This window comes from Apium graveolens, chromosome 3 (assembly GCF_009905375.1).
Source record: "Apium graveolens cultivar Ventura chromosome 3, ASM990537v1, whole genome shotgun sequence".
Taxonomy (NCBI): Eukaryota; Viridiplantae; Streptophyta; class Magnoliopsida; order Apiales; family Apiaceae; genus Apium; species Apium graveolens.
In genome coordinates, this window is record NC_133649.1 from 188,561,534 (window position 1) to 188,569,571 (window position 8,038).

Here is an 8,038-nt window from a genome sequence, read left to right on the forward strand (position 1 = left end):
GTTTTCAGTATAAGTGTTGATTTCCGGTTAAGTACTGATTTGTCCTGTTATGTAAGATCTGAAAACTAAACACAAATCATATTACACATGACATTATCAAATATATCTAACAATCTCCCCCAACTTGTAAATTAGCATAATATACAAGTTCAACAGATATTAGATGATGTCAAAAATATTAAGTACAAATACATGAGAATTTGACTAGATAACTACAACTTACAGTCCTTTCAGCTTTACCATCTTTAACTTTTGATAACCGCTTCAGTTTGTATAAACATCAGAATTTACGTAGTTATAGATCTTTGACTTGGCTTTAACTTTCAATTTCTTCTGATCTCTTTGATATCAGGAGTTGTCCTGAGATAGTTCTTCAACAAACATCTCTCTGCATATTCAAGTTCATTGACCATCCTCCTTTTAACATTTATCAATTCGGCTGTATCTTCTCCAGTTTGAAAAATAGCTGCTGTGAGATCATTTATCTTAGCTTTTCTTATCTCCTGATCTACTCTAATCAGATATGCCTTGTCAAACTCTAGATTGAATTCTACAGCTTTATAACCTAGAAAAGTAGTTATAATCCTAGCAAAGTTAGGCTTCATATCGACAATATCACCCTTGTGATCTCTGTACTTGGGACAATATGTGCTGTCAGAATTTACAGAATAAAGCTTCTTCTGTCTTTGAATTTGAGACTTTAAATATCCTGCAGCACTATCTGTTAATCTGTCTTTCACTTGAAGTAGGAATAGAACATGTTCCAGTTCTTCAAAATACTTCAGTGGTATAGCATTTTTCTTAATCTGGTATACCCTTCCATCTGTCATAAAATATAACAAGATATGTTCTTTCAAGAAGGTATGGTAAACCATTTGTACAGATTCAAGTCGATTCAATCTTTCAGGAGTTGCTCCAACACCTGGTTCACTTAAGGAAGTTGGATCATTGGTAGTGTTATGTACTCTTCTTTCATCAGAACTACCCAGCCCAGAGTTATCTCTTGCTTCCTTTCCTGTAACAACTCTTGCTTCAAAACCACTTGTTGCAGTCTTTAAAGATTGAGTCTGTTTAGCTTTGGTGAATCCTGGTAGGAGTATCTTTGAAAGTTTAACATGAGCAATGTTAGAGGTTTCCTTTTCCTTATCTTCTGATATCAAGCCAACTTGAGCTATGTCAGAGGTTGCTTGCTTCACTGTCATATCAGAACTTACTAAATCTTGACTCTGAACAACATGAGCCATGTCAGAGGTTGTTTGAAAAATCTTCTTATGCATCAGAGTAAGATTAGCATCTGCTTCATCATCAATTATTTCTTCATCCATGACTGGCATATAAACCTTTACAGGTTTATCAACCTTTTCTTTGCCCTTGTACCTTGGATCAATTTCCATTTGTGATTTGGCCTTGGTTGCCTCAGAACTTGTTCTTTCCTTTATCACAATACCCTCAGGCTTTGGAAATTTCTTTTCAACAACAAAAGCTTCATATTTTGTCTTGACACCTTCTGCTTTGAGTCTAGCTTCTTCTTCCTTTAGACTCTCAAAGTCCATTCCTGGATTTTCTTTGAGAAATAACTTCTTTGAAATTTCGTCATCAAGTTCTAGATATCCACCAGAACTTATCCTTTTACCAGTATCAGAACTTATTCTTCTCCCAGTATCAGAACTTGTTCCTTGACTTGTAATTCTAGCTTTACTTGACGAAAGTCCTTTGCCTTGACCTTGACCTCTACCCTTATTAGAGTTTCCCTGATCATCATTTCCATCATCCTTTCCTTTCAGTGTCTGAATAGATTTGCATTTGGACTTAATCACTTTCTCCCCCTTTTTGGCATCAGCAGGTAATAGAAGAGAGACAAGCAATTTCACAGAGGATTGGGTCTCATTGAGTTGACTTTGGTGAGAAGCCTGATTCTTCAGAATTTCTTCAATTTGATCTTGTTGCTTCTCCTCAGTTTTCTCAATATAGGCAATTCTGTCAAAGGCTAGCTTGAAAAATCTGTTCTTTTCAAGTTTCACATTCATATCTTGCTGGATTAGAGCTTCCTGAATATTGTTTACCTTGTCATGAGTTATTGAGTGTTGACCTTGAAGGTGCCTTGTACTCAATGCAGTAACTCTCAGTTGTGCCTTGAAATCATCATTTATCAGCATTTCATTAGCTTTTGCAAGATGCTCAGCAAGAATCTTTTTAGAAGGAACAAAACTAACTGAGTTCCATTCTTTAATCCACTCCTTTCCTCTAGGAGTTTCACTCCAAGGTACTGGTGCTTCCCCTGTAACAAACTTCTTGACTAAATCAGCTTTATGAACAGTTTGTTGAGGTGCATGTCCTGATGGACCAGCTGCATCAGCATCTAAATTACCAGCAGCTTCACCAGTAGTTTCTTCATTAGCAGCATCAGAACTTGTAGATCCTGCAGTATCAGCATCCTCTGATAAAATAGCAGTATGTGAGGCTATAGAGGCTTCAACATTTTCCTCTAAATTTTGATCTGCATCCAGGTTCTGATCAACATTCAAAAGTGATGTTGTTGGTGGAGTGAGTTGAACTGGTGGAGCTTCCAAGTACAAAACCTCAGGCACAATCAGGTTATGAATATAAATTTCAGCACTTGTACCTGGTTCTTCAGTATGTACTGGATCAACTATAGGTGACATAGAAGGTGTAGGTATTTTAGCTTGAGCAGTTTCATGTTGTGCAGAAGGAAGTAATTCAATAAAAACTGGTTCTGTTGAGATCAGAGATTCCTGATCCCCTTCCTTAGCTGCTTCCACTACATCTTCTGAATCTGACTCAACTATGTCCCTATGAGCTCTCTGTTTCTTTAATTTCCTCAAAGGTGGAGACACTGTAGGAGCTTTATCATCAGAATTCAATTTTCTAAGCCTTTTGAGGGGCCTAGAACTCCCAGTTACAGTATCTTTCTGAGAAGAAACCTTCTCAGCTTCTACAATAACAGGTTCTGATATTGGAACCTGTTCCTCAGTTGTTTTCTCAAATCAACAGAATTTAATCAAAACATTCATCACAAAATAAAGTTAAAAGTCGATGAAGTACATATTAATAAATTGCAATTCAACATACACAGTCACATAATTTGAGAAACAAAGAACAAATCTTGCAATTTAAAGAAAATTTCATTAATATATCAGATGATTACATTCGATGAAATTTATCAATTACATGCAAAAATTACAAGATAGTCCTATTCTACGATTCCTAACATCAACAACCTTAGTCCTAGTCTAAGAAGCCTGACAAAGCTGACGGTGAAGAGAAATATATGAATAACAATTAATTCTTCTTCCTACTTTCAACAAAGAGAACAACAAGATGAATGATTTTCTCCTGCTGTCTAAGAATACGAAGATGAGCTTCTCTTTGGAAAGACAACATATCATTTTTAATGTTCTATGGAAGTTGAATCCAGATGACAAATGGAATGTTGTTGATAGGATATGAAGTCGGAATTCCATTTCGAAAAATGGTCACAGTTTCTGTGCCATTAGAGTAAAACCAGCTGAAATGTGCCATTGTTTGAGAGAAATGAACAGATGTGGTTTTACTGATGAATAATCAGTCATTTAAATAGGCAATGAAATACTAAGGGACGTGAGGACTGGTTAAACATTACAAATAAGAATAATGACCCCTCGACTCCCTAGACTGATGTATAATAATAACAGTCAGTACAAGATCTAAAGCCAGAGTTAATGGATAGGGGATATAATAATAATTACTATGCGCATGGAGTTTTTTCAAGACATACACGTTAACCACTAACCCATAATGATGATGACTGTTTTATCTCACATTAACCAATATTTTGTAAAAATATTATTGTTAAGTAATGACCAAAAATAAACCAAGTAAATAAATACTATCACGTCAGCATCAAAACTTGATTATTATTAGGATTTAAAAGTCATCAGAATATGGCTCCTTAACTCGAAAAGTGAATGTGTATTCATGTAATTCTTCACACAAATACTGATATGGTTTCATCAGAACTTCCATCAGAACTTGTCCTCAGAATTTATGCAATCTGACACATAAACTATTCATCTAAAATAACATTGATCACCACAGTAATTTTCATTATTCATATGGAGTGTATGTGTGTGCATTAAGCTAAATATCAGACAAAGAGTAAAGTCTGATTCACTTCAGTACATCTTAGAAATAAGGCATAACTAAGAACTTTACTTAAAATCTGTCATTATTCTGAAGTCTTCTTTAGAATGAGTTCATGCATGAGTCCACCTTAACTATTTTATGCTCATTTTATGCATCTTTTGAAATTCTATTTTACAGTGGCTTCTCAGTGTAAGTGAGTCACGACTGCTTATCAGAATTTATGTTGTTATCAGAGTATTTCTCCAGTAATCATAGAGTGTGAAAAGTCACCAAGAAAATTTTATTTTTGCTTTTCTAATGCATATTACTTAATACCAGCAATGCACTTGGGTCTTCCCTTCCACATTTTTACTCTAGATCTCAAAGGAGTACCTGATTTTTATTTCTTTTTTTTTCTTTTGATAAGTGAAGCTTATCAGCACTTAGTACATTCACCAGATTTACTAACATCAGAACTTAACAAATAAGAAGCACTATTCTAATTTTTGACTTAGTAATAAGATACACAAAGTAAACTTAACTAAGCTCAATATCAGAATTTGCTTGTCTTAAAAGATTTCCACATAAATAATTACTTCAAACATGGGATCTTTAGTATATTAAAGATTACTAGGTCAGCATCTAGCACAGTTATCCTCATTGGATTGAATAGTCACATAAATATTCATATCACTATCAGAGTTTAGAAATTCACATCAGACAACAATCAGTACTTTAGTAATTTTCAATTTAAGCACATAATACACAAAGATAGTAATATCTATAAATACTGATCATAAAGTCTGATGTATTAGAACATAAACTAATCAGATTTAAAGAAAGAACCTGAAACTATTCCAAGTTCATTTACCAATCTTGTAAAAGTAGCTTCACACAGTGGTTTTGTGAAGATATCTGCTAGTTATTGATCTGTGGGAACAAAATGCAATTCCACTATACCTTCATCCACATGTTCCCTTATGAAGTTGTACCTAATGCTGATGTGCTTTGTCATTGAGTGCTGAACTGGATTACCTGTCATATCAATAGCACTTTGATTATCACAGTAAATAGGGATTTTAGAAAATTCTAACCCATAATCCAGTAACGGATTCTTCATCCAAAGAATCTGTACACAACAGCTTCCTGCAGCAATGTATTCTGCTTCTGCAGTTGATGTGGAAATTGACTTTTGTTTTTTGCTAAACCAAGAAACCAATCTGCCTCCAAGAAATTGGCAGCTTCCACTTGTGCTTTTCCTGTCAATTTTGTATCCTGCAAAATCTGCATCTGAGTAACCTATTAGCTTAAAGTCTGATTCTCTAGGATACCACAATCCCAGATCAGTTGTACCCTTAAGGTACTTGAAAATTCTTTTCACAGCTGTTAAATGAGGTTCTCTTGGATCTGCTTGAAATATTGCACAAAGACAGGTAGCATACATGATATCAGGTCTACTTGTAGTTAGATAGAGTAGAGAGCCAATCATACCTCTGTAATCAGTAATATCTACTAATTTACCAGTATCCTTATTCAACTTAGTTGCAGTGGCCATATGAGTGGATGCACTTGAACAATCCTGCATTCCAAATTTCTTCAACAAATTTCTGGTGTACTTAGATTGACAAATAAAAGTTCCTTCTTCATTCTGCTTGACTTGAAGGCCCAAAAAATAGTTAAGTTCTCCCATCATACTCATTTGATATCTTGACTGTATCAGTTTGGCAAACTTCTTACAAAGTCTATCATTTGTAGAACCAAAAATGATATCATCAATATATATTTGCACCAAAAGTAAGTCCTTTCCATGGTTGAGGTAGAACAGTGTTTTGTCAATAGTTCCTCTGTTAAATCCACTTTCCAGAAGAAACTGAGCTAATATCTCATACCATGCTCTTGGATCTTGCTTAAGGCCATAAAGTGCTTTATCAAGCCTGTAAACATGATTGGGAAATTTGGGATCTACAAAGCCTGGAGGTTGTTCAACATATACTTCCTCTCCCAATTCTCCATTAAGAAAATCACTTTTCACATCCATTTGAAAGACTTTAAACTTCTTGTGAGCAACATAAGCCAAAAATATTCTTATGGCTTCCAATCTAGCAACTGGTGCAAATGTTTCATCATAATCAATTCCCTCCCGTTGAGAGTATCCTTTTGCAACCAACCTTGCTTTTTTCCTTGTAATTATGCCATCACTGTCAGCTTTGTTTCTGAACACCCATTTTGTACCAATAAATGATCTGTTCCTTGGTCTTGGCACTAAGGTCCAGACTTTATTTCTTTCAAATTCATTTAACTCTTCTTGCATTGCTTGCACCCAATCAACATCTTGAAGAGCTTCTTCCACTTTCTTTGGTTTAGTCTGAGAAAGAAAAGAATGATAAAGACATTCATTTGATGTAGCTGTTCTAGTTTTGACACCTGCATCAGGATTTCCAATAATTAAGTTAGGTGTATGTGCTTTAGTCCACTTCCTTGCAGATGGAAGGTTTTCTCTAGAACTGGATGCTCCCCTATGATCCATGCTATCTCCATCAACATTTTCTGATGCTCCCCCTGAAATTATGCTCTCTGAGTTGGATCCTTCATTATTTGAGTGTCTAGAAATATCAGAACATGAGTTTCCAGAATTATCAGAACTTGGCCCATCAGAACTTGAAGAGCCTGTTGTAGGTTCTGATGCTTCTTGAGATGTGGTTGGATCTTCAGTATGCTCCCCTTGCACATGTGCATTTTCCTTAGGCGTAGTTGTTAGGGCGAAATCACGCACTAATATTCACGCAAGTATACGCGTTCGCAAGTAATATAGAATACTTTCTAGTTCGTTCCCACAGAGACTCAGACTAATTTATTGTCTAATTTAACTCACTCACCAATGTATGACTACTTCTCAATGTTAAGATAATAACACTTAAAATTGTTGATTAAATATTAACTATAATTAACTACTTAATTAACCATTTAACTAACACTTCAATTTATCAATAATAAAACACTCATGAGATCACAACTTCATTATTACTTCCTTCTATAGCCATAGTTATTACCTTTAGCATGTGACAGTGATGATATTAATCGAATAACACGAAACTGATAAAAGCCAACTTTCATTGTACTAATACCATTCTACCAAACATCCATAATTAAGATAGAAGTTGAATAGTCATCAATTATGTTGAGTTCCTATATATCTACAGAAATTGACAACACAACGATTTAAGCACAAGTTATCCCTTTTTGATTACATAGGGCAAATAAAACTGTTAGAGTTACCCACTAATCATGCACAACGTACATGAACCTATGCTAGCATGGCAAGTTCTAAATCTCAAGATCCACCGTCGCTTCACAAGAGATTAACACCCTATCTTATATGTTCGCGACGCACATAAGACGAATACGCACAACCAATACTAGATATCATGCAATCATCACATACTAAAGTATTAAACAATTAACTAAAGAATTCCATAATAAATCCGTTGTATCCCCATGATCACGATTAGCCCATAATAGAACTTATCGCCATCATGGGTTCATATGAAATCATGATAAACAAACACAAGAAAATAATAACTAAACTGATTATATTAAAACAGAGTACGTCACAAGAGTAAATAAGTCAAAGCAAGAAAACTAGCATCCAACGTTACAACGAAACAAGAATCACAAGAATATATGCTTCCTCTTCGTTGCTGTGTGCTAAATCGGTCTTCTTCCTTATCGCCTTCGCTTCTTGCAAAACACAATCTAAAACATAATCTCCTCTTAATACTCTTAATAATCTCTGAAAAACGTCTCAAATCTACTTATATAATAGTCCCATAAAACTCAGATTACATAGAAGTTGGAAGCCAAACAGAAGTAGAAGTCTAAAATAATATATCTTTTTCCCTGACCCTGCGCGGCCGCT